Source organism: Ochotona princeps, chromosome 18 (assembly GCF_030435755.1).
Source record: "Ochotona princeps isolate mOchPri1 chromosome 18, mOchPri1.hap1, whole genome shotgun sequence".
NCBI classification, from domain to species: domain Eukaryota; kingdom Metazoa; phylum Chordata; class Mammalia; order Lagomorpha; family Ochotonidae; genus Ochotona; species Ochotona princeps.
This window is the reverse complement of record NC_080849.1, coordinates 11,997,949-12,010,568: the sequence shown is the minus strand read 5'-3', so window position 1 is coordinate 12,010,568 and position 12,620 is coordinate 11,997,949.

Sequence of the window (12,620 nt, the reverse complement as noted above, 5' to 3'; positions counted from 1 at the left end):
CTGCAGAAGTTTTTTTTTAACTTCTTGGCAATGCTAAATAATGTGTGGGGTGGTCTTATTCAAATTGGAAATTTACAAAGCAGTTTTCTTATTCATCTGATTATAGCACTGTTTTTTAATGTTCTAGGGCCAAAAGGAAAAAGAAAAAAGAAAAAAGAAAAATTGGAACAATGAAAAAGGGATAACAGCTTGGAAAAAAAATAACAAACTAAGGGACAAAATTTGGAGAATAAGAAAGCCCAGAGGCAAAAATAAAAAGGTTGAGAAACAAATTTATCTGTTTTACATCCTGAAATCAAGGAACAGGTTCCTCATCTGTGGGACTTCAGCTGCAGCCAGCAGCTTGTTCTGTGGATTTGAAAGCTGTACACAGAACTTGGAAAGCAGTAGTAAGAGGCCATGGTTATTTACTGATTTACTTATTATTTTTGATGGTGTTTACATAGGTGAGAAAAATGGATGCCCATGTGGACCACTGATTAGGATGGGATGGGCTGAGACCGTTGTTTTCATTTTTTTTCTCCCTGTATTTGAAGGCAGGGAGGACAGAAAGGGAGAGGGTTGCTCCCAGCAGCCTAACCACATCAATCCCCGGCTCTGTGAAGGCCATGGGTTTGCCATTGAGTGTTCTGTAGCTTCCTGTTGCTTGGCATTGAGGCTAGAAAGTCGAGTCCTAATTACTTATGCCAACAGAGGGAAACAAAGATTAGCTAATCCTAAATAGTATTTGTTTTTGTCTTTTACTAGACATTTTTGTTTAGTGGTAGATAAGCCGATATTTTTTCTGAAATGTACTACTCTTCTGGCCAACTACTCAATATACCCTCACTGGCAAAAATTGTTATTAAAAAACTTGTCCTTTCCACCTTAATCCTATTTTCCAGCTTGAGTGTTAGATGTGCTAGGTTTGGAAATGATTGCCTTTTGCTTATTTTGATTCTGTGTGATCACAAGGAAAGGCTTATCTGCCTTTAAGCTGCCTGTCTCTTTAATACACACTTGCCAGGGTGTGCCAGGGAAAACTCGCTGTGTTGGGGAAGTGTTAGGTTGTTCATTCTTGTAGTGTTAGTATGTAATCTATATCATACTCTCTTTTCCTGAACTTTCTATCTGTGTCTTCCAGAAGATGGTTACCACAAACGTTAGTTTTCTATACTGGAGCAGGAGCAAATGGTTTGGAGGAACCAATACTTTAGAAAACATGGTGCTTTGGGTACTTTGGATATAGTGAGGGAATAAAACTGGAGTGTTTTCCAAAGGAAACAGCGTGTGAATAGGCACGAAACCCACGCTTCTCTGTCTCTGCCTCCACACTCTGATGTTTGTTTCTCTGTCTTAATCTGTTCCATAAAATTAAAAAGGTGATAAGCACTTGCTGTATCATCTAAGATCCTGCTTGAGGTATCCATATCCCATATTTTAGTGCTTCAGTTTAAGTCCCAGTTCCTTTTGTCACTCCAGCTTCCTGCAAATATACACTCCAGGAAGTAGCAAGTGATGGACTAAGCACTTTGTTTCCTGCCACCTGCATGGGCTACCCAAATAGAATTCCCTGCTGCTGGCTTTGTCTAGGTGGATCCCTGGCTGTGCTGGCCCTTTGGGGGAGTTAATCAGAGGACAGAAATCTGTTTCTTTCTCTGCTTGGCAAGTAAATAGCAGTGAGTAGATAAAAGCTTAGGACACACACTGGAGGAGAATAGCCTATTTTGCTGGTAAAGAACACAGAGAAGGTGAAGCTGCATGACCCAGGAAAGGGAATTTCAGGTGGCTGGTCCTCACTACACTTGATCTGCCAGGGCCTTGACAGGATTTGGGATTTGTTCTAAGAGGGATAGATCATCACATGGGATTTGAGTCATAGACAGGGTTTGAAGATGATGGAATGATGAAATTCCTGCACTGAAATGTGGTAGTGATAAGAACGTAGAGACCTGGTTATTGATTTTGGAGAGAAGCAGGGTTGTGTTCCAATCAGTCAAACCAGTCATATATGATTTGAATCCTCTGTTGCTCCTGCCAACTATGTTTTAGCCATTTTCTGTATATGAAACAGGGGGCATTCATCTCTTTAGAGGAAATCCAGATGCTTTTGTTCTGTCCTTAGCCTGTGAAGGTTCCTTCTGAGGTGGACCTCTGTATGAGTGTGCTACGATGGCCTTAACAGTTTCATACGCTGCACTACTTCAACAGCAAAGCTCATATTATTAGAGGTTAGAAGCTCAAAACCACACTGTTGGCAAGATGTTGTGTAGTGCATGTCCTCTTGGCTCAGCTTGTGGGTGGCTGTTGGTCAGTTCTGTACATCATGGCTCCTGCATGTGTGTGTGTGTGTGTGTGTGTTACAGTAACATCTTTGACATCTTTCTTTTGTTGTCTTTTCTCTTACCAAATCCTACTAGCCGTATACATTATCACTACTAAGCCTGCACTAAGAACTCCAGGGAGGTGCTGATCTGGGCTCCATCATACTTTCCTTGATTTCCTAGGAGGCCCACATGAAATGCCACAAACAAGTACCTGACATCTTGTGGAAGGAATGAGGCTAGCCTGAAAAGTTACCATGTAATAAGTGACAGCCTGTAAGTGCTGTGTGCTTCATGATCTTCTCAGGGTCATGAAGAGATTCTCTTGTTGAGAAGTCATGGTAAGTGAACTTGGTTCTGAGGTCTGCTTTGTACCATTGATGGAATGCTGACTTTTGGACAGGTTGTGCTGACCTTGCTAACTGCCCTCTATCATAGAAAATCCTTATGACCTACATGTTAACCCTACCTGGGGATTTGTCTGCTGCAGATCCTTCACAAGGACTGAGAATTTCAGTCTTGACTGAAAGTGAGATAAAAAGGTTTTGAAAAGCTTATATGTTCAGTTTCATCTTAAGATTTCTCAGTCTTGTTAGCTGCACAATAGAATTTTTTCTAGCTATCTATTCAGAAACACTTTAGCTTAGCTTTTATCAGGAATGGGGTCATTGTACATAAAGCTAAAGGAGAAATCAAAATTCCTGAATACAACACCAACTTCATTATGATTTGGGTCTGAGCCAATAATCTCAATGATTTTTTTATTATAACCTCAATTCTAAATCATTTCTGTTAGTTTCTTTTATAGATAGAAGCAACTGCAATTGCACTCAGTTCTGCTGCATTTTATGGTCACTCTCCATTTTAGACACTGTCAGAAATGTAATTTTCATTTGGCAGGCTATGAGATGCCTTCTGAAATGGAAAGAAACAAGGAACAGATTTTGACTTTTTCTTTTTTGGTTCTGTAAATCAAGCATTATCAGATTTCATGTTTTACCCGAAGACTGTTAATAGGAAAGTAATTATTAATTGAGGGTATGTATTACTTGCCAAACAATGTGGCAGGTTCTTTATGTGTCACATAATTTAACAATAGCATAAGTAAATAGCTAGAATTTGTCTGCATAGGTAAGGATAGCAGGTCTTGGATATATAAGGTAACTTGCTTAGGGCCACACAGTGTGTCAGCAAAAAACAGAGTAGGAAGAACTGTGTAGTTCTATAGCTGCACTGGGATCACACAAAATGATAGAAACTATCATGGAATTCAACCAGCCACAACTAGGAACCAATAGGCAACAAAACAGGACCAGCAAAAGGTATAATTCAGGAACAAAAAGAACATCTTAAGAATAGGCAAAAATAACTCCATGAGTCCCAGTATGTGTGGACAGTATTGCCTAACAGACAGGCAATATAGAGTATTTGGTTCAAACCTTCATCCTTAGCAAGCATGAGCATGTGGATGCTCCCTCTCTTAGGCAGTTCTTCAGAGACAGGCAGGAAATGCCAGTCTGGTTTGTTAGAAGTCAGCAGACAGTAATAGCAGGCACGAGAGAGGTAAACTGTAGTCTTCCTCAGTCCAGAGGGCTGCAGCTCTGGCAGCTAGAAGGACCAGGAACAAACCACAGCCAGTCTCCAGTGCTTTAGAGCTGGGATGCAAAGACTGAAGGAATCACCCACAAGGGTAAGTTGACGGGTCCTTCCAGAGCTGTTTCCTGAGTCCTGCTTGCCTAAGATTACCTTGTCCTTTTATCTGCAATGAATCTGATCCTACATGGGGACTCCAAAAGATGGCTGAGGGAGAACTGCAAAAATAGATGAAACAGTATAGTAGAGCCTTATGTATGAAGATCCTTCTAGTATCTTGACATTCTGGAAGTTTTACATTCAGAAAATATGGAAAGAAGTTACATCAATACTTCCTCAGGGGAATTGAGCATCTGCTCAGGACCTGGTCTTGAAATTCAGGGGTGTAAGAAACGAACGAACAGATTTTGTCATGCCCAAAAGCCTTTGTGACTGTTTGCCCAACTTGGCATTTTATGCATATGCTTGGAATCTAAACTTAACCGCATACAATGATAATTGGTCTCCTAAGCATCACAGAATACAGGTTTAAGAAAACATTTTGGTTATTAAATTTGCCTAAAAAAGACTAACCACAAAAGCGTTGCTGCCTGCAATTCTCTTCACCTGCCAGCAATTTTGAAAGCACATTGAGGGGGCAGACAGGGAAAGATAACACACACACAAAATCACTGCTCATTAAACGTTAGGCAGTTTGAACACTCGAAAGTCATTTAAACCCACATGCCATGAGTGTTTTCAGCATATTCAGGAAATGCCAAAGCACTGTTGCACCATCCACTTATACTAGAGTGAATCATCACTGCTTTGCTTCCTGTTATCAATATGCTCTACACTAATGAGTCATTTCTGCCATCATTCTTCGTACAATGGGACTGAAGAGAGCATTGCAAATTATTGCTATTTCTACGTATTTATTTTTCTAGAACATGTACCTAAATATGCTTTTGAAGAATTTTACTTTCACATCACAAATACCTTGTCAATGCTGTGTTTTATTGTAGTGTAAACATGACAGAGATAAGACATTGGGTTGCTGGTAATGAATACTTTGATTCAGATGAGAGAGAATGAATAAAATTATTTTTAGGATGCCTAGGAAAAGAGATAGTTCAAGACTGTTAGAACAACTATAATTATCTACCGTAGTGAGGACATACTTTCTCCTGGAAGGCAAGCGGTGAGGCAGATCCTTGTGGCACTTCTGAAACAAGTACAACACCAGTGCTTCCATGAGCGCTTGGCTTGTTCTTTGAAGGTCACCTAATAATTCATGAACTGTAAATTTGATAATGGGAACTATTTTGGATTTCTAGAATCATGCTTTTTGGAGCAAAGTGTTTTGAAAGTATATCATATTCATGGGTTTTATCTACCTTTTCCTGGGTATGTGGGTCTGAGACGTTTTTCTCAACCTTACTAGGTAAATTGTTCACCCTCGATAAAATGTTAAAGAAGATAATATTTGTTGCAAGGATGTTACAAGGACCATCTTAACTAAATGGTTGAAAGTACCTATTAGTGTTTTAGGGTTTTGGGGGAAATGTCAACAGGTTTTTAATACTATTAATGTATTAGTATGATTGTCATCATTAACACGCCCATTTGAAAAACATGAGGTCATGCAGTAGAAAAGCAGGACTTTCTGAAAATCAAGACCCTTTTAGGGCTTAGAACTGACCTCTTAAAACTTCTGTGCATTGCAGCAAAGCCTGTTTATTGGCCCCCGATCTGACTTTTGTACTGACACACTCACATTCTACTCTGTTCCTTCTGCTAGCCTAGCTTGTCCTTTTGTTCATGACCTCACTCGTGCTACTGCTCTCTTTTCTATCTAGTTTTGTTATGTTATAAATGTTTTTTTTTGACTTAGACTTTGGAACTTTTAGGTAGTTCCAGACAAATTATTTAAATAAAAATGCAGTGAACTATCTACCTTCGCAGATTTATAGTTTCACACATTCATCTCTTGGCTTATGTAAGATCAAACATGGTAAACCACATGCACAGCGTGGAATATTTTGGATAAATGTGCCACTGGACGACTTATCTTTTGTATTCATGTTGATTTCTTCAATTCCCTAATTTCACTTATTTGCTTAGCTTGGTACCAATAATACCTTGGATTTCAGAAATGTATTAACTAAATGACAAATGTGGATTCAAATACCACACTAACATTAAAACATCAAAACAAGTATCCATTGTCATTCTATTTTGCTGCTAAGAGATATTTCTTAGAAGGAAGGAAGGAAGGAAGGAAAGAAGACGAGGGAGGAAGAGAGGGAGGAAGGAAAAAAGAAAAGAAAGAAAAAGGAAGGAAGACTGGAAGGAAGGAAGAAAAACAGAATGTGGATTAAGAAGCAAAATTTTTCTTGTTCGCCCATTGATTGTGGAAGAATATCAGAAAAAATACACAAAGCTGCATATGGCTTCCCTAAGAGTATACAAATGTTGTGGTTTTACATGATCCAGCATTTAACGAAGATGTACTTGAAGTATTTACAAATTATAAAAAAATATAGACATAAACTCTTATTATATTTAGAACCTTAGTAAGATGAGACCAACAGAGCAAAACAGGATCAAAGCCTATCCCGTCATATCTGCCTGAGCGGTGTTGTTATCAACACTCTATACCTTACCAAGTTCCAACATTCTTTTATGCGGCCTCCTCCTCATTTTTTTTTTACCTGTATTCCTGACAGTTTCTTTTTATCTACTTCCAGAAAACCAGCATCTTTGTCAAATGGGTGTTCTCTTAAAACACTCCAGTTTGAAACTATATCTGACTTTTCCATCAATGCAGTCCTTCCTTCATTCCAATTTCCCGCTTCCTCATCTTCTCTTCTCACATTTTCTGCACGTGTTATTCTAAGTCCTCCATATATATAAATATATGTATGTATATGTATTCTAAGTCATTTGTATATACACTCACACATTTATTCATATATAATCAATTAAAAATAGCTAATGGATATATATATTAGTTATTTTTATTTGATAAGAATCCCTAAGGTAAACTTTATAATTTTCTCCGTTTTGTAAATGAGAGCGCTGAGGCAGCTTGTGGTTCAGGCTCCAGTCTCATGAGTTCTGTGGTTAAAGGGTCTGCAGTCTATATTGAATAGTTCTTTTATTGATGAAATCTGATTTAGTACATCATCGATTCTTTTTTTTTTTTTAAGATTTATTATTATTGGAAAGCCGGATATACAGAGAGGAGGAGAGACAGAGAGGAAGATCTTCCATCCGATGTTTCACTCCCCAAGTGAGCTGCAACGGGCCGGTGTGCACCGTTCCGAAGCCAGAAACCAGGAACCTCTTCCAGGTCTCCTACATGGGTGCAGGGTCCCAAAGCTCTGGGCCGTCTTCGACTGCTTTCCCAGGCCATAAGCAGGGAGCTGGATGGGAAGTGGAGCTGCCGGGATTAGAACCGGCATCCATATGGGATCCCGGGGCATTCAAGGCGAGGACTTTAGCCGCTAGGCCATGCTGCGGGGCCCCATCATCAATTCTAATTTAGTCTCTCCGAATGTGATCATCTTCCTTTTCATCTATGATGATAATATTGAAATACTCATTTTAAGATTATAGATTATATTAAATAGAAAATTGTTTCAATAGAAGTCTAACAATAATAATTCACGACCAACTACCAAAAGTCTTGAAATGAATAATCAGGCAGTAAAATCATCATTCTGTCTGAGTTCAGCTGAGGTGAAGTACAGGCTAATAAAGGAAGAGCAAATAAGCTTAGTCAATTCTCACTGGAGGATGTGGGAGGGTTGTTGACCCCGCTGTTCCCACCATGGAGAACGTTGAAGAAAAGGATGTAATTTAGGATTGATTCCCAGCACAGCTGTCCGCCACTCCTGATCACATCTGAGTGTCAGTGCTACCATTCTCCATGGCTGGTTTCTACATTTCCTGCAGTCACACTGCCTACACTGGTGCCTAAAAGGCCTGCTCACCTTTCAGCCGTGTGCAACAGCTGTCAGTCAGTGCACAGCGGTGGTCTCAGCATGACTCTGCCAGGGCCACCTGAACTAGAGTCTGCTACTCAGCTCAAGTCAAGACGTAAATAGATCTGCTGGTGGAAATAGAGAAGCAAATTCCCTTCACCCATGAAAGGTACAAAGTCAGCTCGGAAGGGGCCTTTTGCCACGGGAAGAAGGGAGTGAACTAACGTGGATGTTACTAATGCCTGTGTCTGTGGGCAGCTATCTGTTCTGCAGTGTGTGGGAGGGGATGTAATTTTAGAATCATCTGCTAGTGCTTCTGGAAGTTACTCTTGCTCAATGGGACCCAACTCAGGGCTACGTCTGTCCTATGTAGGAAGACATTAGCCCGGAAGGAAAATACAACCAGTTGTAGGGAATCATAGGAAAATAACTTAGCTGTACTAAAGAGTTGTCCATATTCAATGGATTCAGTGCCATGATCTGTATTGCCTCTGCATGTGAACTTGTATAAACCCAGCCCACTTTGAGAAAATTATCCCTTATTAGTATTTCTTATTGCTGTTATTTCTTATTTCATCACTCCATTCATTATAGCTGGTTAATTGAGCAACAATATACTGTTCATTCCATGTCCTTCTCTGCTTCTGTGCCCCCATAATATAACACCCAAAGAATCCAGTGCCAGCGTCAGTATTTTATTAGGATGTGGCTCTACCTCTCACATTTCTTATTTTCATCATTTCATCAAATCTTGGTTGTCTTTACAACTTCATGTTCAAATACATTATGTTTTTAGTTGGAGAATGTTCTTACTGCCTTTCAGTTGTTTCTGCACTGAAATAACTGACGATGGTGGAGTCCTCGGGATGTGCTCTTCTCCTGGCTTCACCAATACCATGGTGTTTTTCAGTGTTTGTTTTCGCAGTGATTGTTCCTTCATGTGTATTCTTTGTTTGTTAATCTGTAATTTACCATGACTAACACATCCAACCTTGGTTTTGAGTCTTTTTGTTTGTTTGTTTTCTTTCTTCTTTTCTTCACTCATCAAACATCTATCCAGCTCTTGTTATAATTACATTTTAATGTTTGGAACCCATCAAAATTAATTTTCTTGTACGAACAGAGTTTGAGGTCTAAGTAGAAGGAGATGGCAAATAGATATTATAATTTGGTCAACAATGTGATTTTAGAAAATGGAGAAATAGTTGAGGCAGGAAAGGGGAAGCAAGGGCCTTGGGGTTGTACAGTGGGTTGACATGTTAAAGAAAAAAAATTCCCAAGATAGACATCAGAGGAGACAGATGAGTGAAGCTTTGAATGGGGAGAAAATTACTCATGTGTCTAAGTTATAGTTTTACTTTTTTCTCAGGTAAATGGGAATCCCCTGAGGCAGGAGCTGTGTGGCTTATTTGGTATAACCAATGATGATATTTCTTTCGGTAAGTCAGAGTTGCAGGGAGTCATTTCATTTCGTAATTTTCAGTACAGTCACAACATGACCTGATTGTAGTACGAAAGACTCTCTTCAGGCTGCTTTGCTGCAGAAAAACCATCAGTAGTTGATGGCAGAAAAGACTTGAATCAAGACTATTGAGGTTATCCAAGAATGAGATGATTCTCTCTCGATCAAGGGCAGTAGCAGTGAAGTAGATAAAAAGAGGGAAGGAACCAAATATATTTTCACAGTAAAATCAGCAATCTATCCTGAAGAACCCAAATTGGAATGAGAATCTGAGATATGTCAGTTTTGACTCCAGGACTTCTTTCAGTTCAGTTGGAGGGGTAGAACTGACAGCACCTGATGTGGGCAAAAAGATAAATGGACTTTCTGAAAGAAAATCTAAGGTTTCAAGTTCAGGTTTAGTTTTCCATTATGATGGATGCATCCCATGAAAGAGTAACTGGATTCAATTCTGGTTTCCTGTTAATGTAGACCCTGGAAATCAGTGGCTCAGGTAATTGTGTTCATGGGAGATCGGAGTTAAATTTTCAGGCCCTGTTTTAGCCGCTCCATTCTAAGCCACTGCACATTGAGCCAGCAAAGAAAGCTTTCTGTGTCCATCTCTCTGTTTCTCAAGATTTTTTTAAAAAAATTTGGAAAATCCAGAGTTCAAAATACACCTTCAAGTTTAGGATTTCCCTTAGAAAAGCAAATACAAAGATTTACACATTGCTCGTTTGTTTTCTTTTCTGAGAAAGCTACCTAATCTGAAAATATAAATTTTGGAGTCTTCAGAATAGCAATAATATTTAATGTGTTGAAAGCAGTTGAATGATCAAGTGAGTATGGACAGATAACTGCTCAAAGCACTGAATTTGGGCCCTGATCTTTCATGTTTTGTAAAGAGAGACAGAATCTTTCAAAGACTTAAAAAGAAAATTTCGGAGTAGAAAAAAAAAACAAGCAATATGGCTATCCCGCGAGCCAGCAAGAAGGATAAAAGTGAAAATTTTGGTTGTTTTTGATTCTAGCTCCTGCAAATGTATGCCCTGGGGGGAGCGGGATGCTATCCCTGGTGGTTTGGTCCCTCCTACCATGGTGGGAAGCTTGGACTGAGTCCCCAGTTCTGAACTTTGAGCCCAGTGAGATGGATGTGACAGGCACATGGGGAGTTATACAGTGGAGAGGAGTTCTACCTGTGTTTCTGCCTTTCAAAATAAAAATAAATGCATTTTATGTATACAGCAGTTGTCATCACCCCCAATTAATAGTAAGGTTCCCATTAACATGTGTAATTATACTTTTTATATTACATTATAGTACTGCTTTCTACCTTTTCCTTTATATGCCATGCTGCATTTATATATCAGAAGGTTAAGTTAGTCATGGTGAAATGAATGACTATGTTAATAAAACCTGTGCAAAAATAATAGGAGGAGATTATAGGAGGGATGATGAGGAAGGGAATGAATGAACCCATATGCTTGTACGTCTGTATCATGGAAAAAATTTAAAATTAAGAAGACCACATACTGATGTCAAGAAGACTGTACATTCTGGGCACAAGAGACACAAATTCCAATTCTTCAGAGGTGAAGGAGCATACAGTGGATCCAGGGTGGAGTGGGTCCTGCCTACCTTTTCAGGGGCAGTGAAGAGGACATTACCGGAGCCTCTTTCCAATCCCAGCCTCTGCTTTGATGGGAGACAACTGAGAGGCCTAGGGCAGTCTTCAGTATGGGAGGAGATGCTCACCCATGGTAGACCTCAGGTGGATTTTCTTGTAGAAGAGTCTGCTGCAGACATATACTACCAAGGAGAAGAGGCACAGCTGGAAAGGGTACTCTTTGCCTGGAGTCTTTGCTTCATTAGTGCTGATCACGAATAAAGGAAAGAGTAGAGAGAAGGGGCAGGCACTGACAATGAAGGAGGACTGCATTGCTGAAAGGAAGGCCAAGGACAACCCAAAGGCACTGGGCCAATTTCTGTCTATTTGAAAATCGTTGTTGCATTTCATTCCTTTATGGAACCAATAATTTTCAAGGCAGAGTGTGGAGGTGGGGAAGCATGCCTGCGGCTAACTAGCCAACCAACAAGACAGAAGACAAGAGCCTCACAGATATCCCCAAATAAGAAAAAGTCTGCAGCAAAAGTCGGGAATGTGAAACAAGAATAATCACCTGCTCAAGCAAGGACTGAACCAGAAGATTCCATTATTCCAGTTCTAGCAATTTGAGGCTCCCTCCCTTGTCTTCCATGTGACCTCCAGGCTCTCTTCTGCAGCAGGACACTACTGACCTTTCTTTAAATATGTGTCTCTGCGGGTTTAGAGCAGTTTGGTGAGATTATTTATGCTAGCTTTGAGAGAGTGCAATTGCCCCAAATAAATGCCCCTGGCCTGGTCCTGATGAAAGGTTTGCACATTGTTGGCCGTCCTTTCACCACTCAAAATACCAAAGACATAGAGGACAGAGATGTATCCCCAAATCTGCCATCATAGTTCTGCCTCTGCTGGCCATGGCTGGGACCCAAGCAGCCCTACCTGTTCCCTCTGTGCCCAACTGTTGACCCTACAAGATAGGGGGCATCCAGGGCCTGAAGCATATTTATTTACTTCAATTCCTTTTTTTAATATGAAACTATAGACCACTGATCACCAGTATTTACGTAAGTAAATAATATACAACTGGATAGCCTTCTAATTAATCCAAAATTGCCACCTCTGATTTCTTCCGAGTATGCATCTAGGAATGAGAGGGGGAAAGAAAAACATGTAGGTAAGGAATTTAAATTGTGATAGTTTGTTTACCTAGTTATGCCAGCATGTCCTGAACTGCCAACATCTCCTATCTGAATTAGTTTCTGTGAGCTAAATCTTAATGCATCAATTATGATTTTTTTAGCCATAGAACCACATTTAAATCAAAGAGTGAGGTTTGTTGCAAGCCATATTTGAGGTGAAGTTATGAGTGCATTTATAACTTTCACATATCAGTTGCATTCATTGGTGATTTGAGTGCAGCTTTGAGATTTCTTGCACAGTTTGGAGTGTCAGTTTTCTGTATCAAGCTACTTTGCCACTTGTTGGAAAAAAGAGTAGTAACAGAAGACTTGAACAGATGGTTCTCTCTCCTGCTAGGGAAAACGGCATCCATGTCCCTGTCACCATTTAACCTCTTTTAGCATTGAACCTCTGATAAGGTTTTCGATGTAATTTGAACATTGTAATAATGGATATCTGTGCTGGCATGCCTTGTAGAGGTTGCTTTTGGTCAGTTAGCTACTTGTATGTTACTGACATGATATGACAAGATA